Below are 12812 nucleotides of genomic sequence, written 5' to 3' on the forward strand. Positions count from 1 at the left end.
ATTTGTGTGTGTGTGTCTGTGCATGCATCTGTGTGTTTGTGTGAAGAGAGAGAGAGAGAAAGTTTAAGCAAAAATGGTTCAACCACTTTGGAAATCAAGGTGAATGGAAAATACGTAACTTTTGCTAATTTTAAAACTTAGCAGTAGTGTCTCCGCGGCTTATCGTAGGAACCTGCTAGAGATACATAATATCAGCAAAGACAGGGCTCTGGGCAGGTGTGGGGAAGGGTGGGGGATGTTCAGGAGCAAGAATTTGGTTTGATGTTGTTGCTGGGGGGAAGGATAGTGAAGGGGGTGGAATGAGATCTTCTCTCAGTCACACTCACGATAGGGCCAGGTGATGTCCCCCTTACTTACATCGAGTAACCCCACACTCCACACATAGTCCCATGCAAATCAGTGGGACTGTTCACACAGGGTCAGATGGTGAACCCCTATTGTCATTGGTGAGCAGCTACTCACATGAGTAATCATGTTGATTTCAATGAGTAACTGCTCACCAGTGTAGGGGGGTTATAATCCAGGCCATGGTGCAGTATTTCTCAGAGATAAGGTGGCAGACTAGAGCCATATGTGTACGGAACGTTGGCAGTTCTGGGCAGGCATTTGAGGCGTGTAAACAGAGTATTATCCTCCAAAGGATTAATTACCTGTACGGTCATGCGGAGAATTTATTCATGGTAACTCCTTATCCTGAGTAGGTGATGAAATTCAGGGGGGCAATAGAACAGATGAATGTAGCCTGGGAGCTGGCCCTGGATTGGATCTGTGTTGCAGCTAATCTGTCAGCCTCAATCTAACTTTAACTTCCAGGAAGTTTCCCAATAACTATTACCGGAGAGAGACCTTTTCGAAAGACAGCCTTTTCTACGTCTATTCCGTCAGGTTTGTGCTTTGTTAATGAAATAGCAGACTGGCTAGGGAGCATTTTTTCAAAGCCACTTGTTTCCTTCCTCTGTTCTCTGGCACTTGATGGACTCACCATTCACGGTGTGGCATTTTTGGTTCACTTGGGAAGAACTGATGGCTCCAAGCTTTTCACCCTGATTTTAGACGCTGAGAGGGGAGCATCGGGATGCTGGTGGAAACAAGATGGATGGATGTCCTTGAGATTTTCCTGGTAAAATAAGTTCCAAATAAACGTGGAGGCTGGGTATTTCTCAGCCTTTTTTTTGCTAATTTGGCCATTGCTGAACCAGATGGGAAGGAAATTCCCTTATGGTTTATAGATGGAATAAGAATTGTTGAATGGAGGGTCTAAAAAAAAGGAAAGCTTTTCTTAAAGGGGAGGTTTTCACACTGAGCAAACAAATGTGCGATTCATGAATCAATTTCCCTTTCAAGTCTTTTTGATATTCCTCCACCCTGTGCATGGTAATGATCAACAACAATAACTGCACTTACATTATGATTCCCGTGTGAGAATCCTATCGCTAAGGGCTTGACTTCAATGGATCTACACCGATTTACATGACGCAAGGCTCTGGCTCTGGCTCTAAGAATTTGAAGCAATTCGCCCACCATTGGTCTGGCACCAGTCCAGCTCCCCTGCTGCTATCAGTGGGGGACGTGGTATATACATATATCAACTTTACCAAAATAAATAGACACAAGAGATAAATATTTTGATGGTGAAACATCTCCGTTAGCGGTGAGGATCTGAGCGTCTCAAAGGGCTTGTCCTGATTCTCTACGGACTCGTGCCTTGAGTAGTGAGTCACTGGCTCTTGGAAAATGCTAGCAAATCCGGTAATATTTCACACTTGCACGCAGGGGGCTAAGTGATGACACAAGACACAGGGGTGAATCAGACCCAGAAGGTGAAACGATGATGATAACAGTAAAAAAAAAAAAGTAAGAGATGCAAAATGTGTCTGAACATCAGTGAGGTGTGAAAGGCCAACATGGAGGATGGGGCCGAGGGAGGGCTGCTCCTAGCAGGTGTGTGCTAGAATGCCAGGCACGCTGCCATAGGAGAAAGGACACTATTTAAGATGTAGCAGCTCTTCAAGGGGATGAGCTCAATTTTGTGCAGCGGTTTCAGCTTGGAAGGGTAATTTGAACGATTATCACCAGGACATTGTTTACAGGTATCCGATATTCCGGCCAATGGCTTTTATTTACCACATCACCTTCGTGTCAGCAAAAGAAAATTGCTCTGTGTATGAGCATGTGCGCACAGGTGTTTCTGTGAGGGGTCTGCCACCGTGTATCTGAATAGTCTGCTTACAAGGATCCCTGTGCATTGCACACCTCCCCATGCTCAAAAGTCAAGAGCTGCACAAATGGAGCAACTAGAAAAATAAAGAGGAAATGCATAAGAGCCCAGAAAATAATCAATGTCGGGCTCTTTTTGCCTTTGCTTTTTGAGTCTTTAGGGTTCCTATTTTCAAACCTCTCTCAGCAACCACGAGGTCTAGAAGAAAGCTGAGATTCTCCCATAATCACCTGACTCCAGGAGCTGGGGCCTTAAGGAAAACAGCAAATAACATGAGGGTTGCAAGCAGGGCCGGCTCTAGGTTTTTTGCCGTCCCAAGCAAAAAAAATTTTGCCTGCCCCCCACCCCAGCCCTGGGCTCCCCCCGCACCCTCCTGCCGCCCCAGCCCTGGGCTCTCCCCCCCACCCCACCCGCACCCCCTGCCGCCCCAACTCTGGGCTCTCCCCCCCCCCCATCCGCACCCTCCTGCCGTGCCAGCCCTGGGCTCTCCCCACCACCCGCACTCCCTGCCGCCCCAGAGCTGGGCTCTCCCCCCCACCCACACCCCCTGCCACCCCAACCCTGGGCTCTCCCCCCCACCCCACCCGCACCCTCTGCCACCCCAACTCTGGGCTTCCCCCCACCAGTGCTGACTCTGCCCACTCCCCCCTCGCCTCCAGCCGGTCCAGCACTGGCAGGGTCGGGGTAAGCAGCGGGGCTCCCGGGCCGCGCCTCAGCCCAGGGTCCCTCCAGCCGGGGCTCCCGCCTCCAGGACCGGCCGGGACCCGGGAGGGCAGAGCCAGGGGACCGCACGGCAGAGGGCTGAGGAGCCGGGGCAGGGCAGCCCCAAAGGGAGCAGAGCTTCTACGCGGGCCCCGCACGGCAGCGCCCCGGGCACCGGTCCCCACTATGGCCCCGCTGCTGCTGCTGCTCCTGTCCGCCCTGCCGCAGTCCCTGGGTGGCTCAGGCCGCTTCGCCCAGCCCCGGCTGCGGTGCTGGGGGGCGTCCGCCCTGTGCACCTGCAGGCGGCTCCGTGTGCCCCGCGGGGCGGCCCCCAGCCCGAGTGTCCCGCACTCGGAGCCTGCCTGTCCATAAGGTGCGGGCGCTGCTCCCCGACGCGAACCGCAGCGGCCGCAGGGCGCCCCCCATGTGGGACGCGCTGCTGCTGCCAGGGCCGGCTCTAGGCTTTTGCCGCCCCAAGCAAAAAAAAAAAGATGGCCGGAATGCCGCCCCTGAAAATGTGCCGCCCCAAGCACGTGCTTGGTTTGCTGGTGCCTGGAGCCGGCCCTGGTTGCAAGAGTTGGCAACATAGCAACTGACAGAGAGAGGAAGGGTGGTCAGCGCATGAGTCTAGGATTGGGACACCTGGCTTCAAGTCCCTGCCCTACCACAGATTTTCTGTATGACCTTTGGGCAGGTCACTTAGCCTCTCTGTGCCTCCAATCCCAATCTGTATAGTGGGGATAACAGCCCTGCCCCACCTCCCACACTGTGTGTCCAGATAATTACCTACGAACGAATGCTACCCGCTGAGATCAATACCCCTATGTAATGGATGGGGAAAGTGACACAGACACATCCAAGATGCCATGGGCAGCCTGGATCTAGACGCTTCTCTTTTCCAATCTCCATTATGTCACCTTTCCCCCCCACACACCTTCATTCCTTCTTTGTATTTTGTCCTCTCTTTTTTTTGTCCTTTTATTTTAAGCGTTGTAAATCTTTACAACAAAGGAAATTAAAAAACCCAAAGGAACTATTTTCAAAATAATTTCACAATCAAAATGTATCCCTCAGTAAATTTAATTTGTAGGAAATAAAGAACAAAGTATTGCAATAAAGGGCTTCTAAACAAACCCTAATGCCTTACATGTGTAAATGCCTCAGCTGCATTTAAGCACCACATTTAGGTTGCTAACTGTTGGAAGAGGAGCTTGCATATTGAAATTGCACGTCCCCGGCCTGCCCATTTATTTTCATGCTCTGGGTTAGGCACTCTCCTTTTTTTAGCCTTTTATTTTTGGTGCTCGGTAGATTTGTATCCTCCTAAGCCCTGCCCGTGGAAAATGTCAAATAGGGTGCAAATGCAACTGCATTTAGACTTGTGATGGTTGCGCAGATCAGGCACATCTCTGGGGAAATGCAGCCCAAGGGCCAAATCCTGCTTCATAGAATCATAGAATCATAGAATATCAGGGTTGGAAGGGACCTCAGGAGGTCATCTAGTCCAACCCCCTGCTCAAAGCAGGACCAATTCCCAACTAAATCATCCCAGCCAGGGCTTTGTCAAGCCGGGCCTTAAAAACCTCCAAGGAAGGAGACTCCACCACCTCCCTAGGTAACGCATTCCAGTGCTTCACCACCCTCCTAGTGAAATAGTGTTTCCTAATATCCAACCTAGACCTCCCCCACTGCAACTTGAGACCATTGCTCCTTGTTCTGTCTGTTCAGTTCCATGTGTGTAAATCCAGGGCAACTCCACTATCGTCAGAGGGATCACTCTATGCAAAGGAGAGCAGAATGGGTCCCTAAGAGATAGCTTGCACCTCCCCAAGTTAGGGTAGCTACAAGAACATAAGAACGGCCACACTGGATCAGACCAAAGGTCCATCTAGCCCAGTATCCTGTCTACCGACAATGGCCCATGCCAGGTGCCCCAGAAGGAATGACCAGAACAGGGAATCATCAAGTGATCCATCCCCTGTCGCCCATTCCCAGCTTCTGGCAAATATAGATGCACATATATAGCACTCTGTCTGTCCCTTCGTACATATACCTGAACTCCAAGCACCTTCCTAGTTAGGGCCAAATTCAGGGAGTAACTAAGAACAAAATCATGCTCCATACATGTGAGACTAGCCACTGTTCTGGGACCTCGGAGGCACCCACACCCATCGGTGCAGCTAGGGAGTGAGTTTCAGCCTCAGCTTAGAATTCTTTACTCATGAGGGTTTGATCTGCACATATTTCCAAAGGAACACAGGAATTGCCACCTCCGATTACTTCAGGGGGTCTCTCAAAGTCATCCTGACAGCTGGCAAGTAACAGCTCCTAAGGGCCTTGATGTTCTGTAGCTAAATCCCCTCTAGCTCGCTTTGGTTTTGATGGAGAGTGGCTGACACCCCCTTGCCTCCCCCTGCAGCCCTTTGAACAATCCGTTCATGCCACCCCACTGCATTCCGGGGGATCTAACGTCTTTGTCTCCAGCAGCACCCTGCTTTTGGAATGGCAAATGGCTAAAATTGGGTGGTTGCCATTCCTGGAGTCAGAGCCTCTTTCTGGAGTCAGTATCCGCTCCGATCACCCACTGAAATGCGGGTTAAGTTACCGCGTGATGTGGAGTATTCTCACCATGCTTTGCGTGGTATGGATCCATTATATTAAATACAAGATCAAACTGCTTCGGGAAAGTAATGACCATGTTCGGGCAACCGACGCTGTGCAGTTCAGTATCTCAGCTGTTGGAAACACTCTGCTTTTGAGGCATATTTATTTTTCCATATATTCCTTTTCCAGCTTGTGGCTACACCTCTCTCTTCCTCTCTTAATAATACCTGGCACCTACAGGAGAATTTTCCCTTGAAATATCCAGCACTACTTTTTTATGACTTTTATTCTGTATCTTAATTAGTGAACTGGAAAAAATGTCATCTGTTACATACCATATGTGAGCCTGTACCTCAAGTTGCAATGGAAGGAGGCTTATTCCTAAATGGTTTCAAATACCCGTTATTGTACCATTAGGCAGAGATAAATACCCTGTGGTATAGGCTGGTAATATCACCCTGCAGTCACAGCAACCGATCCGGTTTTAAATTAAATGATAAAGCCCCCACCCCCATGAACTATTTCCGCTACTCAGTGTCTCCTGTGTAAAGAGATCGGGCTGCCTGGTGCACCTCTGATGGGAATAGCTGCGCTTACCTCCAATACCAACCCGGGCGCAGTGTTTACACCGCACATGAGGTTTCCTGGTTTAGAAGACATGCGGTTAGTTAGCAATCTGCTGATTGAGCTGAGTGCAAAGTGTTGCCACCGTTAAATAAACCAATCTTCTGCACATGTCTTGCATTAGGGACGACTCTGATGGACAGTCCTGAGTGTTCCCGTCCTATCTGGTTCTCGAGCTGCCATCGCCAGCTGCATCTACACACATTTCAGGAGTCGCTGCTTATCTTTTCTAGCTATTTTCTTCCCAAATCGTTAAAACAAGAAATAACTCTTTAGCCCACCTCATTTCCCTCCTCCAACCCCTGCTTGAAACTCTGCTGTGCTGCTGACAACATCATGCTGCCCAATACTGTCTCATTGTTTCCCCCCCATTGGTCTGTATCCATCTGTTGTCTCATGTCTTATACTTAGATTGTCAGCTCCATGGGGCTGGGCCCGTCTTTGTTCTCTGTTTGTACAGAACCTAGCACCGTGGGCTCCTGGTCCATAAGTGAGGCTCCTAGGCACTACGGTAATAATAATAAATCATAATGACAAGACAATATTAATAAAAGATGCTGTCCCCGATGTTTAATGGTGCCTGAATGACAAGCACACAAACAGGCGGTGGACTGGTCCAACCACCCCTTGTGGTTTTATGATCCAGATTCAGACCCAAGCTTTCCGGTCCCCATAGAACAGGTCTGAACCAGAACACACATCCATCTGAAACTCCTCCACCTCTGGGGAACCAGATCCAGGCCTGGGGTCATCTCACGATCGAATTTTCCGTATGACCAGCCGGTACATCCAGTCAGGCCAATTCAGCTTTCGTAGTGTGTACTTGCGTGGGTATAGCATCCTTTCAGCCCATAAGATCTCAAAGTGCCTCACAAACAATACAGCACCACTGCAATCAACACAACCACTGTGGAGATGCCAAGTGGCAACCGGGATAAAAGAAACAGAACAACAACAATGCAGGGGGCAGAGGTGAAATCTTGGCAAAGGCTCCTGGGACAAACCCTTGTTCGCGTGAAAAGTCCCAGCGGATCAGTGATGTTCACTCAAGCCAGACAGGGCCAGACTCAGTTATAAAGGTTTCACCCAAGAGGTCTGAACCTGGAGATTGATTCTGGCCCCGATCCAGCACAGCATAGTGCTGAAATGTGTTGCTGGATGAAGGCCAGAGAATTCGGCACCTGGCAGCATCCAGCCCCTGGTAAACTGCATGGAGGCCTCTTTTTGTTGATGAGTATTTTCTGTTGCTATCAATTGCCAACAACAAAGACTATTAATTACTCAACAGCTCTGATAGCAGAAGCAGATACTTCCAGAGAACATTGCCTGATAATACCCATGCCTGCTTGGGATGGGGAGGGATGCTAGCTGGCTGAAGGTGCCATTCAAAAATGAATGTACGGTCCTCAAAATTGACTGTCTGGACAGCACTCCGGAGAAATGAGCATTGTGGCGAATGGAAGAAAATCTCTTCCTTTTTCATTGGTGTTTTTTGAGTTTTGCCCACTACTGGGTGTGGTTCGTATCGTTCCCGAAGGGTTTGCGGAGGAAAGGTCTATGGAGCCATGAGCCATCACCGAGGATTATTTTTTTCATTTATTCTTCATCTGCTCCCAACCAAAGCGTAGGGAAGTTGTTCTGAATGACGTGCGGCCCAAGCAGTGCCGAGGTAACGCTCAACTCAATCAGACTTTATTGGCAGGACAAGCGGGATGGGCATTGCCAAAGCGTAAGAAAAGGTCAGACCCCCTGGGCTCTCTGTCACAGGCTGGCATGCCCCACCCAGGATGGGTCATTGGCCATTTTTCCCCCTGGGGGCAGGTGGCTATGCCGTGCGGGGCCCTCTTCGCCATCGCTCGCTTCCTCCCAGGCTCAGCCTAACCGCATCGCTTTAAACCAGACGCCTTTAATATGCTGATTGGCCCCTTCTCCAGGCCTAGACAAGCCGGTGGAGAGGTGAGAGCTCATGGGCTCCAGCAGCCGACTGGTCTGTGCACAAGACAGCCCCAAGGCTTTCATGTGAAAGTAGTTTTCACTCTATGAAGTAAAATGACACTCAACCTCCTTGCTTCACAGCTGCAGCATTGCAAGTCAGATCATTTCTTTAAGGGGTCAGTTGAGCCGGTACGAGACACACCAAAGATCCCTGGAGAGTAGTAGAAAGTGAGTCGCCTCCATGGTGGGGAGGGGCAGAGGGCAGGAGTGTGTCCAAAATGTGTTGTCATTGGCTAACAGGCTAGACAGGGATTTCTAGTGGCTCAACCTGCCCGTTAGTGGGTCGTAGCCCCACAATGAACTAGATACGGATCCTTGCACTTACACACTACAGCATTTGCAACGTGAGGATCTCAGTGGACTTGAGGGACATTCATTAATGTCACCTCCCAACCTCCCTATGACTATTGACTAGCTGACTATTATCCCTATTTCATAGATGGGGAAACTGAGGCATGGAGTGATGATGTGATCTGCCCCAGGTCACATGGCGGGTCAGTGGCAGAGGAGGGAATAGATCCCAAGAAGCCTGGCTCCCAGTCCCCGCTCACACTGTGTTCCTGGCCAGAATTGCCCTCACCCCACTGTCCTGCAACTAGCCCGTTTCCTAGCAAACAGCTCAATAAAGGAAAGAGAAAGAAACCCTTCAGTGCCAAGCTAAATGGAACAATTCTTGCCTAAATTACACAGAAGCCAATGGGACTGTGCAGGATGTAATTCAGAGGAGAACCTGTCCCCATCCTTTAGGACGGTGCCTAATATTCTATGACCTTTATCTGATATGGGGTTACTGAGATGTGTTTGGTGCAAGTAAAAAGGTTTCCAAGCAAAGGATCACATGCTGTGATACAAACGTGTGATCTTGTATCAAGAGGCTAAACATTGTGGGGTTGTGTCTCTTAAAAATAAGCATTGCCCTGTGTTATTAAAGGGTTCCCCTTTATTTCCTTAAGAACATAAAAACAGCCCTACTGGGTCAGAGCAAAGGTGCATCTAGCCCAGTATCCTGTCTGCCGACAGTGGCCAGTGCCAGTTGCTTCAGAGGGAATGAACAGAACAGGCAATCATCAACCCTGTCCTCCACTCCTAGCTTTTGGCAAACAGAGGCTAGGGACACTCAGAGCATGGGGCTACATCCCTGACCACCCTGGCTAATAGCCACTGATGGACCTATTTCCTTGAAATGGAGGTGGTTACTGCCACAACATTTTGCCTCATCTGTTAATTTCTCCCCAATTGCATTCCCCTGGAACAATGAAACCATAATACACATGGAAAGAGAGAGGGGATTTTTCTACAGGGAAGAGATTGAAACCACATGCTGGGGGAGTGAGCTGCAGTAGCAGTGGAAGGAACCAGACAGTAAAAGAACACTTAGACAAAGCAATATATCTATCAACAGTGATGTTAAATGTTACATAAATTAGTTTAGCTTTTAAAACAGACACAACTAGGTCTGATGAATGCTGCCAAAAGGGTTTAAAAACAATGAGAACAAGCCCAATCTTCTGTGCTCTCAGAACAGCCTGTTAAAGCGGTGATGAAAGTTCTGCTTGTAGAGGGTGCATCACACTAACAGATTGGTGACTCATCAGCTGGACGCATTTGACAACGCTCTGGTTTTAAGAGAGTAAAGGGTTTCAGTCCGAATTTGCCTTCCCCGCAATGTATACTGATGCCCCATATTTCGTCTGAGGTTAATAATCCGTGGAACGTACAGCATTGCCAATATTAAAGAATGGGGCTGTTTAGAGGCTGCTTTTCATCCAAGGAGCTCAAAGCACTTTACAAAGGTGGAGCAGTATTAGCAATATTTTTAACAGATGGTCAAACTGAGGCACAGGGCAATGGTGTCAATTCACCCAAGGTGACAGAGTGAATCGGGTGGGAGTACAGCCAGCCGGTGCCCTCTGCACTAGACCAGACTGCGGCTGCTCCCATACTACACGATTATTCTAAGGCTACAGGTGGAAAGGTAAAACAAACCAGGAGGGAAGTGCTCTGAGTTTGGATTGTACAGTCGCATGTGTCTCAAGCGCTCTTTGCTCTGTCAGAATAAGAAGGCTGTAAGGGTGAGGATAGTGCAAGTCAGTACAGGAAGAAAGACAGCGGGAAAGCCATCTATATGCACCTGGTCTGCACAGGAGGGCAGCTACTGGGCCACCCTCTGCAACCTCATGGTCAGTATAGGAGGGGAGCCATGGGGAGCCCCAAACTGCTCGTGTTCTTCAGTGAAGTCAGACCCCCGCTTTCTCATAAGAACATAAGAACGGCCCTATTGGGTCAGACCAAAGGTCCATCTAGCCCAGTGTCCTGTCTTCCGACAGTGGCCAATGCCAGGTGCCCCAGAGGGAATGACCAGAACAGGGAATCATCAAGTGACCAATCCCCTGTCGCCCATTCCCAGCTTCTGGCAAACAGAGGCTAGGGACACCATTCCTGCCCATCCTGGCTAATATCCATTGATGGACCTATCCTCCATGAATTTATCTAGTTCTTTTTTGAACCCTGTTATTTTGTCTTGGCCTTCACAACATCCTCTGGCAAGAAGTTCCACAGGTTGACTGTGCGTTGTGTGAAAAAATACTTCCTTTTGTTTGTTTTAAACCTGCTGCCTATTAATTTCATTTGGTGACCCCTAGTTCTTGTGTTATGAGAAGTAGTAAACAACACTTCCTTATCTACTTTCTCTACACCAGTCATGATTTTATAGACCTCTATCATATCTCCCCTTAGCCATCTCTTTTCCAAGCTGAAAAGTCCCGGTCTTTTTAATCTCTCCTCCTCACAGTGCATGTCTGCATCCTGCCCTGTGCCAAAGTCTCCTGCACAAGGATGTGACCTGGACTTGGACAGAACGATCCACTCCTTTAAAGCAGCTCTAACCTGGGCGGGGCCCCCATGCTACCGGCACCAACAATCAAGCAGAACTGAGCCAGGCACTAGGAGGCAGACCAGGGAGGGAGGGCTTGCAGGCTGCACACCCTGGTAAAAGCTGTGGCACTGCCCTGCTCCAGAACTTCAGTACGTGCTAACTCCCAGCACCCCCCAGCTGCCAGGGAGAGGAGGTTTGAACACTCGTACCTGAGCTGAAGCCTCCGTGGGCTCCATTTCACCCCCTCTCCTTCCAAAGTGGACTCAGCCCTTCACCAGCAAAGTATCACAAGGACCTCTGTGACCTCCTCCAGTGGGCACATCCTCCACTAACCTCTGCTGGCAACTGGCTACCCAGAGGAAAAGCCATTCACCCAAACAGCCAGCTCCCTACAAGTCATTCAGGCACCAGGACCAGCTCTGTTCTCCCTAACAGAAGGCTTCCCATATAACCGCAACTGGTATGGGTGCCGAAGCGCCCGACTCCAGGGATATCCGATTGGCTCTGCTTAAGAACTGATCAGCGGCAGCTGCCATTAGCATAACCTCAACCACAGACACCTCCAGGAGGACGTGAGCCAACAGTCTCTCTCAGCTGCCCAGTGCCAGGAACTACAGGTCCTTGGAAATGAGGAAGCAGCTGAAAAGCCAAGTCACAGGATTATTATTTGAGAGAGTTGCAGTGAAGAGATGCTCCACAGCCAGTGCGTCTACTTAATTTATTCCTACCACGCTACGGCTGCTCTGCGTGCAGAGCGAGTGCCCTTTGGTTAGTTTAACAGCAGGAATTCCCTGGTGGCCGGCGGCCGCGCTGCATTCTGTATTGATATGGAAGTTGGATCACAGGCTCTGAGTGGGATACGAGGATCCCGCCCCCCCAGAATGGCAGGATGTGTATACGTCACTTCAGATGAGCTGGCTGCAGTTTCTGTCCTTTATGTCTCTAGAATTTGTGTCTGACCGGTCGATTGAGAAATCTGTTTTCTTTTCCCCTCGTTAAAGTGAAATATTGCACCAGGGCCCGTCCACCGGGAGCAATGAGCCAAGGGGAAAGTATGAACGCCAGGAAGGGCTGTGGTTTGCGTGACGGAGATGGAGCCGACCGTGAGATTCTGCGGCGATTGACACATCGGTTTACCTGCCTCATGCTGCTAGCCCCAACCGCTTTCCTTCAAGCCGGTCCAACTCGTTTAGTGCCATGGGAACTTAACGAGCGCACCAGGCTGCTGCCCCCACCGCTTCCAGCTTTGCCTTGGCTCCTGCAATCTGGAGGTTGCTAAAGGCCTTCGGGCTGTTCCCTGAAGTCATTCGGATCCAGCAGCAAGCGGCTAACTTCCCTTCTCAGCGTTTTGCTTCATAGCGGGGAGAAGGGTAGCGAAGTTAACTGACGAAGCCAACAGCAACCACGAGCTTTATCCTTGCAGCATGTTCGCTGGGCATCTGTCATGGCAACAAATCCAGTCCCTGTTACTAATTTACCACACAAGTCCTGGTGCTCTTTCCCAGGACCTTTCTCCAACAATGCCTTCGGTGGGAGGCTGATTTCCGGCACCTCCTGGTCGAATGCAGGTGTGGCTCCGAGCCCTAGTTTATAGGTCAGTTGCAGTGATGTTGCTTCAGGGAGTGAGAACCAGATACTCTGGCAAAGGGATACAGAAGCCGATGTAGAGGGGCCTGATGCCATTCTTATGGGAAAGCAAATAATGTTTGTCTCAGTTCAGGGCAACTACACCTGTATTCCCCCTGCCTGTGGTCCACCAAGGACACCCACTTTAGGTTTCTGGCTCCCAGCCAT

This window comes from Emys orbicularis, chromosome 12 (genome assembly GCF_028017835.1).
Source record: "Emys orbicularis isolate rEmyOrb1 chromosome 12, rEmyOrb1.hap1, whole genome shotgun sequence".
NCBI classification, from domain to species: Eukaryota; Metazoa; Chordata; order Testudines; family Emydidae; genus Emys; species Emys orbicularis.